Source organism: Cupressus sempervirens, chromosome 7 (genome assembly GCF_028749045.1).
Source record: "Cupressus sempervirens isolate cs-2001-9-10 chromosome 7, ASM2874904v1, whole genome shotgun sequence".
NCBI classification, from domain to species: domain Eukaryota; kingdom Viridiplantae; phylum Streptophyta; class Pinopsida; order Cupressales; family Cupressaceae; genus Cupressus; species Cupressus sempervirens.
Window position 1 is genome coordinate 485,481,479 of NC_143124.1, and position 22,727 is coordinate 485,504,205.

The window sequence follows — 22,727 nt, forward strand, 5'->3', positions numbered from 1 at the left end:
TAAAACCATGCAATCATGCACTTGTTGATGGGAGTATCATAAGTTCATTGTTAGATGGATATGCCAAATGTGGAAGAATTAAAAGGAAAATATGTTGATTGATTGAATATAAAACCAAACATGTGTAATATTTAAAAATATATCATGGGGCTATTAATAAAATCAAACTAATAGAATCAAACTCTACAAACATGGGTATTCAAACTATGAACAAAAAAACCATCATTATTGAGGTTTTAGCATGTTGGGCAAGATAGGGTCTTATTGAAGCTAACAAGAAGCATCATTGTATATAGTGTTTTATAGGCATAAAATTAAAGTGGCATAAAACCATTCACATGCAAAAACATCTAGAACATGTGATAAAATCATATGTTCAAACCATTCATGTAGCCATACTCACAAATTTCAACAAAGAATTACAACCAACGTAAAGGTGCTAAACTTTGTAAGCTATGGATAACTATTGATCTTTAAATATAAAAACATTTGTATGGGTCTAAGGTAATATGGATTACAAAATTTCTTGATTTTCCAAAATATTATATCTTAAAATTCACAATCATCAAATCTTAGCATCCAATCAACTAATCTAGTAATACAAGCATCAAACCAATGTGATAACAAAAAATCAAAGTTGATTCCATAAGGTCTAACAATATCATATAATTCATTTATCACTAATTTGAAACATCATAAGCATATGTCTAATAATGCCATACATGAAATATATGTAAAAAATGACATACATAGAAAAAATTATACAAAACATATGCCCAATAATGCCATATAGGTGTAAAATGTACATCATTAAGCTGAGAGGCTTTCTACAGTGGGAGCAAATTTCAATGTAAACATTTTAACATTTTAAATAAATTTGATGTTCATTTGATTGTTTCTGCCACGTCTAGCTCCGCTGGCAAGAATTGAAGTCATGTGCGTTTTCGTTAAACTCATGTGTGTTTCAATTGTTTTAGTTGCATGTTTTGATTTCTTTCTTTCTTTACAAATGCATCAATTGCACTTATATATTATATATTAAAGAAACGCATCAATTGCACTTATATATTATATATTAATTTTAAAAAATTGCATGTAGGTACATGGCATATCTATTAAAAGTTATATTTAACACATAATAATGAATCTGTTAAGAAATGAATGGACCACTCCAAGATATTGAAACGTTTGTAACGGATTAAGCTCCCATTATATAACAATTTGCGACTCTGACTAAAAACAACATACAACTTTTAACTTTGTTCTTTCTGCAAATTTTAAGAAAGGTATGCTTTTCATCTCTACTATTTCCATTTCCATGATGTCTTTTTTGAATAACACTGCAATTTTAATTGAGGTTTAATTTTATCATTTGTTATTGCTTATTACCACATTGAATTTGTTTTCCCTACATTTTATTACCATTGTTTGTTTTCAAAATACATAGAACACTGTTGCACATTCTGTATTCATCTATTGGATAGGTTCAGTCATTTTGGATTTAAAAGTGATCCAGTCCACAATTACGAAAATAAAATGTGACTGAAACCATGGCAATTGTGTCCTGCTATTTATATTGTTGGTGACCTTCTTCAGATTTTTGTAGGAATTGAGTATTTTCCTTTTCACAAATTACCAAAGAAGAGATAAGAAACTTTTTGTTTGATATCTACTTTTTTAAAACCATTGGGACTAAATACAACATAGGAATAAGGATGGATGACCTGAACATTAACATCCTTCATGAAATCATACAGAATAGCCAGTGAATATAGCACTTACATCTGGTATGGTTTAAATACCTTCTATTTAGTTGTCTCAATTCCAAACTATTGTCCTGCACAAAGTACACTAACTCAAAGCAATTTGTATTGCCATCTGAGGATTTCTTACCATTTAAAAAGCTTTTGGCTTTGTTTCAATTGCTATACCACCAATTCAAAGGATCAAAATCAACCTATACACATTCGACTCTTAAGCTACATAAAAGTTCTGAATAAACCTTTCACCAAATCCCTCAATGATTTGGATTAATTCTAAACTTCGATAAAGATTCAAACTTACATATTTCTAATTTTTTAGCTATATACTGAACAAAGAAAATTTACAACGAATGAGACTTAAAGAAGTACACATTTTGAAAAATGACAATCATGATTAATCATATGCATGCAAGAAACCAAACTAAATGAAAGTTGAAACTTCAATAAACCACTTCACATAAACAAGAAGATTGTTGATCCATTGTATTGAAAAGACAAAACCAATGGATTCCTTGGCCTTCTCAGAATCCCTCAAACTAATCATGTTGAGGACCATGGAAAAACATGCTAATGCTTCCAAAAACCAAGAAAAAATCATGCCTAGCCAAGAATAGGAAATCTCATATAGATTATATAGATTGAGGAGTACATTCAAGTTAATCTTAGATTTAGTTATTTTTTAGAAATATTTGATTTAGTTATTTTTTAGAAAGATTAGATTTTTTTTAGAAAGATTAGATTTAGTAATTTTTTAGAAATACTAGATTTAGTTTTTTTTAAGAAATATTAAAATTTAGTTATTTTTTTAGAAATAAAGAGATTAGTTTTTTTACACAAATCAAATAAATATGAAATATAATGAAATAGGAGCCTTTTTATTTTTAAAATCCTATGATTTTTCAAATTTTGATTTGCATGTAAATGATTAATAAATGATGAAGTTTTAAATTTCATTTAGATATTTAAATTGATTTTTTAATAACATTATTTAGTTGTTTTTTTAGAAATATTACATATGGTTCAAATTTAGATATATTTAGTAAAGTTTTGAATTTCATATAGATATTTAATTTGATTTTTTAAAAATTAAATTTATTTAGTTTTCTTTTTTAAATTTTAAATATTAGATTTAGTTATTCCTCAAAAATATTTGATTTAGTTATTTTTTAGAAAGATTAGATTTTTTTTAGAAAGATTAGATTTAGTAATTTTTTAGAAATACTAGATTTAGTTTTTTTTAAGAAATATTAAAATTTAGTTATTTTTTTAGAAATAAAGAGATTACTTTTTTACACAAATCAAATAAATAGGAAATATTATGAAATAGGAGCCTTTTTATTTTTAAAATCCTATGATTTTCAAATTTTGATTTCCATGTAAATGATTAATAAATGATAAAGTTTTAAATTTCATTTAGATATTTAATTTGATTTTTTAATAACATTATTTAGTTGTTTTTTTAGAAATATTACATATGGTTCAAATTTAGATATATTTAGTAAAGTTTTGAATTTCATATGGATATTTAATTTGATTTTTTTTAAATTAAATTAATTTAGTTTTCTTTTTAAAATTTTAAATATTAGATCTACTTCAAATTTTAATAGTTTGTCTTACAAGTTAGATTTAATTTATAGTATAGTAATATATAGTATATTAATATTAAGTGTAGTGCCACTTAAGGATAGTGCTCCTAAAACAATTTTTAATGAATAATAATATATTCTTAGGCACTATGTTTAAATTATATTAATATTTTGTATGTATTGTGAAAGTTAATTTTCTAAATCTTAATTTCAATTAAGTTTTCAAATAGATTTTTCCTAAATTATATTTATTCTAAATAAATAAAATTTAAAAGAGTTAGTAAAATGAATAAATATTCTATTATTTGAAATTGACAATTTCAAGAAAATATAAAATTTGAATACGTACTTAATAAATTTTTTTGGACCTAAAATTATGAAATTAGTAATTCAACTAAAATGCGTTAAGATCTAAGAGAAAATAGTGTAATATGGAGTAGTGTTTTTACATTCTAACATTGAAATCAATAATAGAAACACTCACTACAATAAATTCTTACTCTTTTCAAATAGTGAACCAGTCGAATATTTTAGAATTATAATGTTTAAGGAAATGTTGTTTCTATATACTTCATCTTTAAAGGGTATGGATTCTTAGATGAAATAAATGTATGTTTCTATATAATAAAATAAATATCACCATATTTCTTATATGTGATATTTGTTGTGAACATAAATTGCAAGATATTTCTCATTAATTGAAGATTTTATTCACTTTATAGCTATGAGTCTATCAACACCAAATTTTCAATCTGATGAGGAAAGGAGACAATATCAAATACAACAACGAAGAGCGTATCAGAGAGAATATCAAAGGGAATATCGAAGACGTCCGAGAGAACAAATGACAGAAAATCAAAGACAAGATCAAAGAAGGAGGAGTAATGAACTCCAAAGAAAAAACTACGCCAGGCGAAGGGCACAACTTGCAGTGCAAGAATTGGAATATGAAAATAGAGATCAACAAAATAGTAACAGAAGTTGTCGTCAAAGAACATCTGATGGAGTATCACATTCTGAGATACAAGGAAGACATCAAGTGGATTTACAGCTCAATGAGAGGTATAATCAATCCTTGACTAAAAATATGCAATTGGATCTTCAAAATGAAGTATCAAGTACAACTGAACGTGTTCCTGAAACACCCCATCATACAACTCAAGTTGAGATAAATTTAGCTAGACAAGGTAATGTAAAAAATGTACAAAACGTGAATGGAAAACTTGGTGATAATTTCTATAGATTCCAAATGCAGTTTCGCCAAAAATTGGATAGCTTAAGAATGCCAAACATGTGTTATATTTGTCAAGAATGTTATCTAGGCATGAAAGTGTCATGCACCTCTGAAGGTCCAGTGTGTAATAGATGCCGACAAGAGAGAGGAAATAACAAATTCTCAGCTTCAAATAATATGGACCCAGGACCTCAACCAGAGGAGCTTGCAAACTTGACACAAGTTGAGGAAATGTTAATTGCACGTGTCAGTCCCATATTGCAAGTGACACATGCAACTGGTGGCCAATTTAAGTACAGAGGACACACAATAAGTTTCCCACAAAACATAGATCATGTTTCAAACATATTGCCACATACAATACATAAGTTGCCAATTATTATTGTTCGAAGGACAGATCAACGTGGGACACAATATAACTTTACCGTGAATAGAGATCGTGTATACAAAGCACTCAAATACAAAGTAGAGCATGATAAATTTTATTCTGATGTTCAAATAAATGAAAATGCTCTCAATGATCTACCCAGAAATAGAGATGAAATTTTTTTTCATAGATTGAAGACGGTGAATATGGAGTTTGATACAGATGCAAATAATATTATTTTTCCGGGTCCAGTTATGGAGACAGATGAAGGGAATGTAATTGAGCACACAACATCAATGGCTTCAAGACCTCCTAATGCACAAAAGGAAATGGAACTTATCCGTGCATGGGTTAATAATCCTAACGCAAACCTAGCATCATTGATAGATTGTCCAAGTATTGGTGTGTCACCTATTAATGAGTATGTCACATCAGGATTATTGGATATGGCATTCCCAACATTATTTCCTAATGGTACCTGTGATTGGTTAGAACCACGGTTGTGACATGTATATCTTCATGAATTTGTAAAGCGCAATATAGGGATCATCGTTTTGGAAAACATCCTAGATTTAGATATTTCATGAATAACATGATCATGAGACATCGTGCACGAAGTTCAACCTCTGTGTTTGTAAAGAGAAACTTTAAAGACATGCCAATCACCATCAATGAGTTGCGGCAACATATGGAAACTACACCTCACTCTAGATTGGCAGATAAATTGATGCAGTTTTGGTACAACGCTAAGGGGAACAAGGTCACATTGGGCAAAATCTCATGCAGAATTGATAGATTTGATTCATCAAATTGGTTGTCCTACAATGTTTTTCACATTGAGTGCAGCAGATATGTATTGGCCTGATTTACATGCTCTAATGCTAGGAACAATGCCAACTGATCCACGTGAAGCTCAAAATTGGTGTAGGCAAAATATAATTGATTATCCTCACATTGTGGCACACTATATGCACTTGAGACACTCTATGTTTAGAAAAGAGATTCTAGAAAATGGAATGAATGTCAAAGATTTTTGGTGTAGATATGAATGGCAACATAGGGGGTCCCCACATGTGCATGGATTCATATGGATCGAAGGGGCACCTAATATGGAGAACATTGACTGGTCAAATGAGGATGAACGCAAAAGTGCTAAAAGATATTTTCATTATATTGTTCATGCATGGAACCCTAGACAAGATCCTCACCAGTGGAATATATAGGTATGTTTATAAATATGTATTCTATGGTATAATTTGATATGACCTTATTTTCTCATTCAACTTATTTTGAATTGTAGCCTTTCATGAATTTTCAACAACATCCATGTCTCAAAAACATGAGACAACTTCCAGAGGTCAATCTAGATCATGACTATGAGGAGATCCTAAATTGTGTAGAAAGACACACAATTTCTAAGGAGGGTGCATGTTTGCAGAAGAAAAGGTGGCATATGGTTTGCAGGTAATTATTTCATTACATTGCGATATCTAAACCAAAATTAGAAATTGGTCACTAGTGTCACATGACTAACTACATATCTCTCTTATATTTATTATAGGTATAATGCACCTTGGCCATTAAACCTAGAGGGATCAAAATTATATGAAGACAGAGAAACAGGTGAAAAGAAATTTGAACCAGCCAAAAATGATGAAAGAGTCAACTCACATAATTGCCACATACTGCAACTATGGAGAGCAAATATAGATTGGCAACCTGTTCTCTCCAAACATGTTGTGGTGAAATACATTGCCAAATATGCAGCAAAAGTAGAGAAAAGCTCAGAAACATACCATCAAATGTTGATGCCCCTCTCCAACATGGAAAACCTTGATGATTTAGCTACACGTGCATATAGGAAACTTCTAACTGAGACAATTATAGAAAGAGACATTGGTGCTCAAGAAACATGTCATATGCTATTAGAGCTTCCATTGGTAGAGTGTAGTAGAAGATTTGTTAATCTAAATGTGTCCCATGAGGTCTTCAAACTTGTAACTATAAATAATGAAAATGGAAATGATGAAGACAAAACTAAAGAGAAAACAAAATCTTTCATTGATGGGTACAAAAGAAGGCCCCTATGTATGGAAGCCATCACATTAATTGATGCAGCAAGATCATGGATATATAATCCTAAAAGAAGAAGAGAGAATAAATGGGAGCCAAGGGAGAAAGCAGCAATAGTCAGAGTCTTTCCTAGATTTGTATCTATACCTTTACGAAATTAGCTAAATGGGTTGACTTTTGTTTATCAAAATTATTGCTCTACAAGCCATTCTGTGATATAGAACAAGATATTGGTCATAATGATGATGCCATCATAGAAAACTAGGACACATTTAATTACATTCCTTGGCATGTTCAACATACTGTGGTGACAGACAATGATGAAAACCCAAGTGATTCTGACACTGAAGACAATAACAATGTTCAAAGAAATACAACAGAACATGAATGGGAAATTATATCTAAGTTGCATCGTGGTCAAAACATAGAGTGCTCAAAAATAGACATTTTAGGGAGAAGAGACATTGACAAACATACAAATTGGTCTATTGATTATAAGGGAGAAGAGTACACTACTGCAGCAATCAATTTTATAGGTAATGTGAAGAATCATGGTTGTCTAATATATGATGACATTCCCCAATGCATCAACTACATGACCCTTGGTGACAAACAGAAAAAGGCAGTTGACATTATTATGACACACTATCATAGAAATTAGAATGTGGAGCCATTGCTCATGATAATTCAAGGAATAGTAGGCACTGGAAAGTCATATCTAATTGGTGCAATTAGTCAATCTCTTCAAAATGCAGCAATGCCCTCTCTATCTCCCCTTCTATTACTTGCACCAACAGGAGTCGCAACATTCAACATAGGAGCTTCTACAGTTCATTCAAAATTAAAAATACCAATACAAGGTTTTTGTCAATTAGAAGGAACAAGACTCACCAGTTTTCAAGAAGAAATGGCACATATCAAGTATATCTTGATTGATGAAATGAGCACATATCAAATATTAGCTTTGGAGGTAAAAGGCTTCACTTTTCCTCATTAAAAAGTGTAGCATGTATAAAATATAGACTATTATGTTACTAAAATTTAATTACAAATTAATCATTTTGACATAAATATTTTCATTCTTATATTTCAGGTGTATCTATAATTTTGGGGGGAGATTTGGGCCATCTTCCTCCAGTTGTTGACAGACAGCCATATGACAGTAATAGAAGGGCAAAGTTGCTATGGCAAGAATTCAAGATTGTTGTTACTTTGGACAAGATATTCAGACAAGATGGGGAGAATGAGGATCAACAAAGATTTCGCCAACTTTTGATGAATGTAAGAGATGCAAACCCACGGATTGATGATTGGAGGTTGCTAATGACAAGAACCCCTATCAACATAGATCTTCCAACAAATTTACAGTTTGAAAATTCTATCCATCAATTCTCAACAAATGAAAATGTTCATAGTTACAATAAAAAAATGTTGCATTCATTGAAGTATCCTGTTGCATGTAGTGTTGCGACAAAAGCAAGACATGGTAATGCATTGGAAGATTATTCAAATGATGAGCTTGATCTGGAATTGCTACTTTGTAAGGATGCAAGGGTCATGCTCAGTATAAATTTTATGAAATTTCTTAAAGGTGAACCTAAAATTAGCTATCACAAGGGTCCACTCAAAGAATGGTTGATAGCTATTCTTAATTTTGGTTACACAATCACGTTCACAATACATCAAGTCATTCCATCTTTCAGGTTGTTCCATGCAAATTATGGCATACCTACATTATTTCATGTAAAGTCTACTCTATCAATTAAAGTATGAAAAATTCTTCATGGAAATGTAGAGTTATTGCCAGTCCATCCATGGTTGAAAAAGTAAAAATATTCTACAAATTATTTATCAATGAATTGTCAACATTTTGAACAATACTATTTTTTATTATACCCAATTTTATAATAGCTATTAAATAATACATTATCAAGTTTTGTGATGGACTATGTCATCATTTCTTTCAATGATTATTAAGTATTTTTTTATTATGTTTGTAGAAAAATTTCTATATTGCTTCAATATGCTTCAATTGTTTAATTATTAAGTTTTTTGATGGACTATGTCATCATTTCTTTCAATGATTATTAAGTATTTTTTTATTACACATATTTGTACAAAAATTTCTATATTGCTTCAATGTGCTTCAATTGTTTAGCAATACAATGTATAACATTTCTTCGCTTTTTATAACATTAAATAAATTTCTATATGATTTTAAAATATCTTTTTAAATTACTATTATTATTTTTTCTCTATGCAAATTTTTAAAATTAATATATAAAAAATATACTAAAATCATAATAATATTAAATATCTATTAATACAAAAATTTCATAATATATTTAACTATAATGAATTATAATTTAAAAAATAATGTGTTTCATTTTGCATCGCGAGTGCTACTAGCTTATATATATTATATATATATATATAATAAGCTGAGAGATATCCTTCTTGAGGCGCCTATTTTCATAATCTCACTCAGTGTAATAGGCGCCTCGAGAAGGATATCTCTTGGCTTATTATATATATATATATATATATATATATATATATATATATATATATATATATATATATATATATATATATATATATATATATATATATATATATATATATATATATATATATATATAATATAAGCTAGTTAGATATATACTATTTCCAACTAGGGGAACAAAATAAATCCCTAATTGTCTTTAATTTCCAACAAGTGGGAGATGGTGTATATAACGAGGTCTTCCTCTGTACTTGTAGGTGAATGCATGAATGTTATGTGAACAAATATGGAAACCCGTTGAGATGTATAATACTTTGCTTACACCTTATTTTGTGGTTGTAGTGTGTAGTTCTCTACAAAATTTACAACCAAAACAATGGTATCCAATGAAAACGTATCCTTACACAACTTGAATTGCAAATCCAACCATCGAGCTCTATAGGTATGCCTTGCATACTTGTAAATAATCTTTTCACGAAAAATTTTCATGAACTCATGCACGGGAATCTTTTCAATAACTAGATCACATCTTTTACCATGTTTCCCATCTTTTAGGGCATATGTCACTGTCTTGAATTTTCCATAATCTACTATTTCATTTCCAATTGCATGTGTACTATCCATATGTTGACAAGTTGATAAAAGTTGCAAAGAACCACAAAATAAGAGCGTACCATCCAAGTATGATGTCTTGTAAAATTGTTGGCCATCCCTTATTTCACATAAAATGTTGGATATGAATTCCCTCGAAGATATTGGTGGCGCTTTTATGTCACAATCCTGCAAAACAAATTGAGAATGCAAAACTATGCATATGTGGCTAAAAACATCAAAATGGTTAGAAAAATCAATATGTATCCTACAACAACAAGTTGTGCGTGTGTGATTTATTTTCACATAAAAGGGTTTACCCATCTCAAAAAATCTTTGACTTATTCAAATTTGAGGATACATACCAATAAATTTTGCAAAAAATTGTGTCTAAGTTGAGTCCAAAAAATGTTTCACATGTGGCTCGCGATTTTGGCTACCAATCCTCCTCCTTACAACATCTCTTTGATTAGGAGAAACACGTGTGTTATTTTTCCAAAAATCTTCAATTAATGATTTCAAGGCTTCACTAATTTCTTTATCCTTTTGCGGTAGTCTACCGCTAAATTTCCATAACTCATTTTTTGTTGGATCTTCTAATCTCTCACGCCTTAGCATGGCTCACCTTAAGGTACCTCTACCAATTTTTAATGTTTTTCTTGTCTTTCTTATGAGTCGAGCTTTCTTCATTTGGCTAATTACTATTGTCGATGTGAGTACTCATCTTGTGATATTACTATCTTTGGTGTGTGATTTAGAACCCACTTTGTCATAATCACTCATTAGATTCTTTATAATATTTCTTTTATTTGAATCATCCATCGTTCTTAGCCCAAGAATCTTCATGATAGGCCTAAATTTTAAATTCCTCATCATTTCAACAAATAATTGGCATTGACCTGTAATATTTAATTCTTCAAAAAATAATCTTCACATATGATTAACTTTTCTTTGACAAGTACGCTTGCTAATCTTGTCAAGCATTGATTTCAGAATGTTAGTATCAATATCAATCAAATATTTTGGTTTTCTAAAACGAATTCTAGAAGGTGTTCTAATCTCTTCAATTCTCTCAACATTTGAAAATCAATATAAGGTTGAGTGTATTGTGTACCTTGGACCGAAGATGATGTGCCTTGGCAATAAGATGTAAAAGATGGAATATCACCTACTTGATGTGTTGATGTTGTGCTTTCAACATGACATGATGGAGTGTTTATATCGTCGGATCTATAAATCAGTGTCTCTTCAACATGAGAGGATGATATGACTTCAACATTGGAAGATGGTGTAGCAGATGATATGACTCCAACATTCGAAGATGGTGTAGCGGACAATATGACTCCAACATTGGAGGATGGTGTAGCTTCACAATTCAATTGTCTTCTTGAGCGTAACAATCTCATTTGTTCTCTTTGTCTTTCTAATTCTTCCTCCTTGTTTCTTTGTACTAGTGGTTCTTGATCCTCTTCGAAAGTCAATTCTTCATCATTGCTTTACAATTTTCTTTGTTCACGTAGTAATTTCTTTTTATCTCTTTTAATTGTCAAATCTCCCTCCCTATCTGCATTTGTTTGAATCTTTGGTTTCTTCCTTGGCATGATGATGATTTCTACATGTCAAAGTATTCAAACATTCAAATTATTTAAAATATGTAAATTACAAATTATTCAATTACATATAAAAATTATAATTATTTGAACAAATACACAATATATATCAAACGACTTGTCAAATTTCTAACAATTTCGAAATAACATTTCATTCAAACATACAATTTTCAATTAATTCACTATATATTACATAACATATCAAATTATAATCAAATTTGTATCTATATATCGACAAACAATATTTAAAATGGATTGCACTAACCTTTTCTATTAAAGGAATATTCAAAATTCTTCAAATCGTGTATCTAATGATTGAATTTGGTGTTTGCTAGCTTCCAAAAGTGTTGAAATAGTGTTTGCTATGTTGAAACCTGTGTTTTCTGTCAGAATAACAGAGAGCATAACAAACCAAAAGTTAAAAATGGATGAAATGGGCCCCAAGGTTGGTTTTTTTCCATTTTTTGGTGATTTGAGATAGTGTGTACGCACTATAAAGCGTGTACACACTATAAAGCGCGTACGCACTATCTCAAAACACATCACTCCCCATCCTCCCTACTCTCTCTCCCATCCCCTCCCTCTCTGTCCTCCTACTCTCTCCCATACTTTACTCTCTCTCACTTTCCCTCTCCCACCACCTACTCTCTCTACCTCTCTCACCCCCTCTCCTCTCCCATCCTCAGCTCTTTAGATCTCACACACACACTCTTATCCCCCCTATCTCTCTCCCTCTCCCTCTCCTACCACCTAATTTCTCTCCCCCATCCCCTACTCTCTCTCTTCTCTCCCATCCCCTACTTTGTTACTCTTACACACATTCCCATTCCCCCTCTCTCTCCCTCTCCCACCACCTACTTTCTCTCCCCCATTGTTGTACTCTCTCTACCACCAGCTACTCTCTCTCACACTCACACTACTACTACCTACTATCTCTCTCTCAAGTTCTCTCTCTCTCCCTCTCTACTATCTATCTCTCCCATCTTGTACAAGCTCTCTCTGCCTCTCCCACTCTCTCTCCCACCACCTACTTTCTCTCCCCCATCCCCTGCTCTCTCTCTCGTCTCCCATCCCCTACTCTCTCACACTCTCACACTCTCCCCCATCCCCTACTCTCTCTCTCCTCTCCCATCCCCTACTCTCTCACACTCTCACTCTCTCCCATCCCATACTCTATCTCTCTTACACATACACCCCCATCCCCCCTCTCTCTTTCCCTCTCCCACCGCCTACTTTCTCTCCCCCATCGACGTACTCTCTCTCTCTGCCACCCCCTACTCTCACACTCTCATACTCTCTCCCATCCCCTGCTCTATCTCTCCTACACACACACTCCCATCCCCCCTCTCTCTTTTCCTCTCCCACCACCTACTTTCTCTCCCCGATCATTGTACTCTCTCTTTGCCACCCCCTACTTCCACACTTTCATAGTCTCTCCCATCCCCTACTCTCTCACTTTCATAGATACACACACTCTTATCCCCCCACTCTTCTTCTTCTCTCCCATCCCCTACTCTTTATATCTGTCACACACACTCCCATCCCCCCTATTTCTCTCCCTCTCCCTCTCCCTCTCCCACTCCCTCTCCTACCGCCTACTATCTATGAATCTCAAGTTCTCTTTCTTCCTCTCTACTCTCTCTCTCTCTCTGTCTCCCATCCCTTGCTCTCACTCTCTCTCTCATCCCCTACTACTTTCTCTCAAACTCTCACACTCTCTCCCATCCTTTACTCTATCTCTCTTATAAATAAATACACATTCCCATTCCCCCCCCTCTCTCTCTCTCTCTCTCGCAGTCCTTGTCCCACTGCCTACTCTCTCCCATCCCTTACTCTATCTCTCTTAAATGCTTCCATTCCACCTCTCTCTCCCTCCCACTCCCTCTCCCATCACCTACTCTCTCTCTCTCTCTCTCTCTCTCTCTCTCTCTCTCTCTCTCTCTCTCTCTCTCGCTCTCCCATCCCTCTACCATTGCCTACTCTCTCTATCTCTCTCTCCCCTCTCTCATTCTTGACTCTCTCTCTTTCACACACACACACACACACCTATCCCCCCTCTCTCCTCTTCCATCCCCTACTTTTTCTCTCACTTGCTCTCCCTCTCCCGTTGCCTACTCTCTCTCTCACTCACACTCTCTCCCTCTCCACTCTCTCTCTCTCTCTCTCTCTCTCTCTCTCTCTCTCTCTCTCTCTCTACTACCCTCTAGTCTCTCTTAAATTTTCACACTCTCTTCTATCCCCTACTCTCTCTCTCTCTCTCTCTCTCTCTCTCTCTCTCTCTCTCTCTTACACACATTTCTATTCCCCCCTCTCTCCCACTCTCCCACTCCCTCTCTCATCGCCTACTCTCTCTTCCATCCCCTACTCTCTCTTGAGCTACTTTTTCTTCCCCCTCTCCCATTCCATACTCTCTCTCTTTCACACACATGCACTCCCATCCTCCTCTCTCTCAAGTTCTTCCTCTCCCACTTCATCTCCCATCGCCTGCTCTCTGCCCCATCCCCTACTCTTAATCTCTCTCTCCCATCCCCTACTTTAAATCTCTTTCCCCCATCCTGAATTCTCTCTTTTCCACCCCTACTCTCTCTCACACTTCCTCTCTTTGCCACCCCTACTCTCTCTCTCTCTCATCCTATACTCTCTTTGCCACCCCTACTCTCTCTCTCTCATCCTATACTCTCTTTTCCACCCCTACTCTTTCTCACTTTCTCTCTCCCATCCTGTAGTCTCTCCCCTCTCCTATCCCCTACTTTCTCTCTATCTCTTTCATGCACACACATAGCCATTCCCCTATCCCCCCCCACATAGTTCTCTCTTGCAACTTAGATCTTAATAGTGCATGCGCCCTATAGCGCGTACGCGCTATTTAGAACTGAGGTTTAAATAGCATGTGCATGCTATAGGGTGCACATGCTATTTAAACCTTAATTAAACCCAAGCCTAAGGTTATGTTTTTCCTTGGAGATCCAACCCAAATGTTTGGATTTGATGAACAGGCCTGAGACGTGTTTTCTAGCAAACATTAAAAAAATGATTGTTTTTTCTTCTGTGCTCCCCTTCAAGATTTCTCATGGTTGGGTATCGATAAGATCAAGTTACATAGCATTATAGGTATCTGTGTTAGATATCTAACCATATAATTTATTTTTAATTTGAACTATTTCAAGCCTTTCATCTATAATTTATTTTGAATGTATGTTCATTTTTTTTCAAAAACCACCATGTACTAATTGGGCTATAGATTTTAGCTCGTTCATTGAATTTTGTAATAACTTCTTTTTTTAGAAACTAGACTCCATTCTACACACTTTGAAAAAAAAAAGTTTTGATTTTAGTTTAGTTTTCGATTATTTCTAGGGGGAGTACATAGATATTTCACATTTTTGGGATGTGTCTAGTTAAAAAATTCATTAAAAAAAAAATACACATTATAAAATTACCTAAAAAATCTGGGATAAACTACATAGTGTTAAGTTACTTTTGACTAGAGCAATTAAAGAATTTCAAAAAAAAAGTTAAAATTTTTGGGGGGGCACACTTTGTACTGTGTTATGTTTTTTGTAATAAACAATACCACTTTTTGTGGCCTCCTTTTTTGAGGACCTAAAACTAAACCATTTTGAAAAAAAACTAGTAGTTTAGAAACTAGATTCAAAGGACTACGACTTTTTTTTTGTCATATCTAAAAATTTTGAGCATAACTATCTTCAAATTCTTGTTGAAGTTCAAAATTTGCAGATTTTTGGAAAAAGGTGTGCACTTATACCCACCTTTTGGCACCACAACTTTGTGCACTTACCCATGTTAAACTAAAACCAATGAATTCATGGAATTTTTATGAATGATATTAACCCTTCACCAATAAGTTGATTCTTGGACTATCATCATAGACCTTGTTAGTGCTAAGGTGAAGGAGTGACTCAAAAACTAATAAGGAATAAGATAGTCAATAAGAACTACTGAAGAATATGATAACATTAGTAACTAAATAATTATTGAAACAAGACATAATAGATAAGATCATAAGCTACCAAACAAGAGGACAACCCATAGAATAAGAGTAACCAAGCGACAAGAAGGAAATCAAGCAAGTATGCCAATTGACGTACAACATAAAAGGAAATAAGTAGATAAGTACTACTGATCGATAATTGAAAATGGCATCGATTAAACAAGAAGATAAATGTAATGAGACTATTCAATGGACAAGGAACTAATTTAACAATGAAGAGGTAAAACTCTAGAAATAGCTATTGAGTACACAACTCTTGATAACCCATTCTTAACCACCAAGAGACTGGAAATGCTACAATGAGCTTGAACATTCTAGATATAAATGACAGCTACCATACCGATCTAGGAAGAGTTTGTACAAACACACATATTTTAATGGTAGGTAGACTAACTTAGGATGATACCCAAAAAAATTGAATGTGAGTTAATAAATTTAAGAAGAGTATCCCTCTATGAGCTATGGGATAATATTTTATAAGTCTATATTTCAATTATATGCAAGAACTATTAGGAATGTGCACTAATCTTAAGGCAAGGCCCTAAATGGCACAACTATGTTGGACCAAGGTAAGCCTATATATAGAAGTTGTGTCCCTAAATGCAGAAGACTTCTAGGAGGAAGTCAATAGCTAGGGGGGGAGGATGTAAGGCCCACACTAGTACCCTACTATAGAAATGGATGTGATTAGGAGTTAATTAGTTTATGAATGTCATTCTATTACTAATAATGATTTATGAGATCTTATTAGAGGTTGATGCGGATTTTAGCTATTATAAGTCTAATACCAATTCAATAGCATTATGTTGAATAGATAGGACCACATGAAAATGAGATTCAAAATGTTCAAGCTAAGCACTTGGACACAAGATACTAGGGATGATCTACTAGGCAATTAGGGAGGATAAAATAACATTTGTTCTACTAAGAGCAACTATGACCATAGGTTATGATGAGAATAAGACATATGGATATGTTTGGAAATTGGCTCTAACTTATTATGACATAATTATTGAAAAATTCTATTAGTATGAGGAGTTAACCCTAGAAAATCAAACAAACCCTTCATAAGGTGATAAAGGGTTATTGCTAGGAACGTCACTATACCTAACTTGATTGAAAGGTACGAGTTAACTAGTCTACACATTAGCGATTTTCACTTAGGACATGTATGTTAAGATTCATTTTATATGTTTTCATGATTTACTAAAGAGAACTTAGAGTTTCATTGTTATGTTAGAAAGAGTTGTGATAATATTCAGAATGATAATGAGTGATATTAAGGAAGATTATTGTTGATACAAATATTTGATATTTCAATGTTAAATTGATAGTCAAAAATAGAAGATGATGATGTGCAATGCAGTACTAGACCATTATAAATTCAATCTTAATAAACATGGAGAATGTTTAAAAAGAACTAGATAATAAGTAAGCTTAAAAGAGACCTGGAGATGCATATTTACATTTTGGAAAATGTATTGCAAAGAAAAAAAAAATCAGTCATTCTATTAGGGCCCATTTGGTTGTAGACATAGGAATGGAGAATTAGAATGGAAAATTAGAATGGGATTGGGAATGGAGAATGGGAATGGAAAAGAGCAATCCCTTTCTTGTTTGGTTCGCCTGGTATTTGATTGAGAATATGTTACTCCCTTGTTTGGTTGTACAAAATTGGAATTGGAATATAGTTAAGTTTATATTTTAATATATATTATTTATTTTAATATGGTATTATATTTGGTTAATTATTTCAATATATTGTAAAAAAAAAAAAAATTCAAAAAAATTCTATTGAAATTAATTTATGTCAACATTTTTTAATGAAGAGATATAAACATAAAAATATTATACACAATAATATAATCATCAAATTAGTAAAATTTGCTCATCCTGATCCAAATTTGATAAATTGAGTTGTACGTCAATTTGATTTTTAAATTCATTTAATATATTTTATTTGTTTCACTATATTGATATATTTGGTTAATTATTTCAATTTATTGTAAAGAAAATAATTTTTTTCATTCTATTTTATTAAATGAAATTAATAAGAAATTAATTTATTTCAACATTTTTTAAATGAATAGATATAAACATAAAAATGTTATGCACAATAATATACTCTTGAAATTACTAAACTTTGCTCATCGTTTAATACAAAATCATATAAAAGGTTTAGTCTCCATGATTCTTTACAAAAAAATGGTCATTTCATCACTAAAATTAGAATCACCATGATCACCAATAGTGTGTTTATAAAAAATAGAACCGAATTAAGTCCACATTAAAATGTGATTTTGGCTTTTTCCATAGAACCAATCTCCCTAGCAGTTGTCTCCCACACAATTCACAACTTGCAACCATTCCTATCTTCTTCTATAGATTTTGATGTGCTTTAGGTAGATGAGCAATCTTTGACCCAGTGGAAGAATTTGCAGCCATTGTGCCCCTGCATTCCAAAACTACATTAGGGCTTGCCACAATAATAAAATAAAAAATAAAAATAAAAAAGATAAGTAACAACCTTTCTTTTATCTGGACAACACAAAAACTAAGCCCAGGATTATCATTTGTAAGTGACATCTTCATTACTATAGGTCCAACACCGCATCGACACATTGGAAGAGTTCGCAAATCCATCAACCCTATATAAATAATGAACAAATATAATGAGAAATTACTACAAAAGTGTAAAATATATTCTAATATCTATATTCAATGGACTATGTTGTCACTCCTCAGTCCAATCCTGCTAGTGATGCAAATACCTCTTGACTTAAATATTTTGACATATGACACATGACTTTCAACTGTATATTGTCCCAAATGCTTGAACACTGTATAATATATATAACATACCAATGCATGCATTTTTTATATCATAAAGAAAAGATAGGATGTGGAGAGATTGAGAAGCACAATTTACTAGGATGGTGTTTTTGCAACAAGGGTGTTGACATCACTGACTTATTCCCAACCGTATTAGTTATACAGCAATTATTGACAACTATTGTAGTGTGAACAAATTTCCAGAGGCATTGAGATTGTCGAAGAAAGTGATAGCATTCAGCACTAACAATGATGAAGACATAAGAACTGGTACACATACTTATATTAAACCATAAGCCATATATATTCCTCACATAGACATAAAAATCGCAGTTAGAGTGTTGATGGAAAAATTACAGTCCCAAATAGCATAGTGAAGGGAAAATTAATGTGTGATTGTGTGTAAATCCACATTTTCAAATGTGTTTGTGTAATTCTAAATCCTAGAAGTCAATTTGACCAGAAGAGTGTGAAAAACAGGGTTGGTTCTAAATGTTGCTACAAGTTATCCGAATACTTTTCCAATACAACAGGGTACAAATAAAGAGGTCAAAAGGTATGACACTTAAAACACCCACCTAGGCTGGAAGCACTGCCTTTGAACATGGAGCAACTGTCCAAGATAACATGGAAGCGATAGGAAGGGTGAGCAACATCACTAAAATATAGTGCAATTGCAAAGCACACGTCTTCAGGTCTCACCCCAACAATCATCTGCTCAATCAAATATGAAGAATTAAAATCCAGCTCAAACTAATGCATAATTAACATTAACACATCTCCACAATCCACATAAATAAACAACAATGGTGAAAATGCAAGAACTAGTACAAAGACATATATTAACCATAAGCAACATAACTAACAAATAGTACAATTGAAAAGCATAAGTTGAAATTTTGGATAGCACACCACTCTCATTTTTTTTACATATGTGTAATTAGGTCAGTCGAGAGTAAACAGTTTATAGAAAACAACATCATCTAGAAGAAATTTTTTTTGCAAATATTGTCCAATATATTTTTATGAATTATATGGCTTCGTGTACAAGAAGTAGCTTTATCAAATATGTTAGTAACATTACACACATTACAAAGTCATACGTTAAACTCTAGCATCAAAATACGAGAATCATTCTACTAACTACAATTTTTTCTCTTTCTACTTAGAGATGTACATACAACAGAGTGCATATTATGTGCATACAACAGCACATATTGTGTGCATACAGCAATGCATACAAGTTTCTACATTATATTTTAAGAAATGGATGGAATCAAAACTGACATATATATAGTTGTATGGAAGACGAGATTTGATTACTTGCTATCATTTCAGAATGCCATAACACAAATCTTGAAATATTATATGGAAAAAAAATGTTGAAATTTTTATTGCATACCTATTGCTGCTACCATAGTTAAAACCTTCAGTATCAGCAACAATGCTATAGCAGCAATAGCTATGGTTTCCTTTTAGTCCTAGATTTCTAAGTTAGTTTACATTGTAAAAATATGCCCTCATCAATTCCCTGAATTTGACATAAACAACAACCATTTACATATCAAAAGCCATTTAAAAGAGTTATTATGTACATGCAGCAGTGTGTATAGCAGTGCATATTATGTGCATACAATAGTGCATATTATGTGCCTACAACAGTGCACATTATGTACATACAGCAGTGCATAGTATGTACATACAACAATGCAACTATAAACACATACAAATAGCTATTGCAAGTAAGCCATAAAATATAATTATGTTAGAAAAAATGAAGGAAATCATGTATTGTTAATCAATTGCTTCAAAAAGATTGTAAATTCATACATAGTCTTAAAAAAGATTATCAGTTCATAAAGATTGTAATTTATCACAAAGATCTTCCAAACTTAAACCTAACGTACTCTTCCCTCTCCTACGCAGACATCTCTACGAACCCCAAAGCTTTTGTTGGTTTAGAAGTAAAACAGTCATAGGCCACAATCAATGTTTCCTTACTGATTTTGGGCATGGCCTTTAGGGCAGCAAATGTAGTTGATATATCTTTCTTGATTTCTCTTTGATCAACATTTATATTATGACCCTTACTCATACCCTGATCTATGTTTTGGATGCTCTCGCAGAGGACATCCAAACAAGAAGCCATGCTTGGCTTCTTTCTCTTTTGCCTCCTTGTTGTTAGTGTAGAAGGATTTTGTCTTACAGATGTAGTAGAATTTTTTGATTGGAGGAACTCTTCATCAAAATCAGGAGTATTGAAGCCTCCATCCATAGGCACATTAAAGCCCCCCTCATTATCAAGATCAATAGCCTCTTCAAAAATATGCACATTTTCAGCCTCTATAGTTGTTTCTGCTACATTTTCTTCAGCTATGTCATTCCCAAAAATGCTTGCTAACTCATTGAAGTAGAAGAACGGTTGCCTCTTGTACACTTGAGCATTTTTGAAGCAAGATCTCTACATGATGAAAACATGAAGGAATTAGATATCTTTTGTAACAATTGATTGAGAGATATTTTACTGACATAAAAATATTACCTTTAGCAACTCTTCCCATACACTATCCTCAGCATCCACACACTGAGTTGTTTCATTCCATGCGAAACCACTCATGTTTCGTAGCTCTTTCATGACTTTGAAACCTTGCTTCCACGTTTTCAATAAAATTATCCTTTCCAAGATTCATATGCATATCTTCATTAAACTTCTTTTGTATTTCTGTCCAAGCTTCCTTTTTAAAGCCCCCATCTCCTTTTCTTCCTAATTGAATTTGCTCAAAAAGTAAATCTAGCAATTTCCGTTCCATGTCTCTTGTCCACACCACTTTGACATTTTTACTTGAAGTAGCAGCCAAACTAGCAACTGTGATCACATGTACCTCCTCATCCATTTTTCTTAGATTGGTGAATGACATATGTAGCTGTAAAACTTCAAAAAAACAATCAAAATCTAATATAACCCCTAGCAACTATCACTCAGCATAAAAGCATGTGTATTTTTTTAACGTTATAAAATGTGCATAACATCCAAGCATGTGTATTTTTTCAATGTCATAACATGCATACCTACAACTACATTTCCCATGTCAGTGATTCTATTTTTTGGAATGTTTATACAAAATTGTAAGCCCCTCTTCCATTATCAAAAAGGCTGGATAATAAGAAGCAACCAAAGATGGTAGCACAACTGAACTCCGTAGAAACTAAGCTTTTTATGAATTATTCATGTTTTCCATGCCCATTCACTGTGAAGGAGATTTTAGAAGATATTCATAGAGTATTATAAGAAAGGGATTAGGATGATAGGTCCACAGATGTTTCCAATTGCAATAGAGCAATAGCAAGGTAGCAAAGAAACCTGGGATCCAAAACAAGTGACAAAAATTTAAACAATAAAAATATTTCTCATATAGAAAACCTCCAGTTCATAAGCTCGAGTTTATACAATAGATGAGGTATCAATGGTGCAGTTGCATGCTAAGAGGTGTATGGTTAGCCAGACAGTACTGGGAAAAAGCTGTAATCAGCTGGAAAAGATGAAATTCTACTGAAAACAGTGTTGAAACACTAGTACATTATCCAAGGCATTGTGTCAATGGTGATATTAGGGTGGAACATCAATTTTTCAATGACAAGTTTGCAATATCAACCAATGTTGCTACATCTGCCATCTAAATGATGTTGACTTTAATTACATGGCTGGAGGTGTGGACTTTAGCAAAGAATAGGTTGAGAAACACATACTAAATGCCCAAATATGATTGATATCCTTCTTGAAATGATGGAGCTTCACTGTTATTAGGCTATTAACTTATGTTAACTAATAAATAATGTAAATAATAGCTGGTGTGACTGATCTAATACTTAGAATGACTAATTTTCTCTCTCCAAACATGGTGCTCAGCCAGGGTTGACTAAAATAACTCAGATCCAACTCTATAAGATGCTAAAAAATTCACCAAAAAGACCAAAATTAATACTCAAATAGCATGAATAACATCAAAGAAATACACAAGATTGATCAATTATAGCCCATAGTGGATTGTTACATAGGTTTATTGCTCATCAAATTACATGAAACAATGAAGACATAAGGAAAAAAAGATTTGGTCAAAACATTGATTTCTCAACATTGTAAAGTACAAGACTG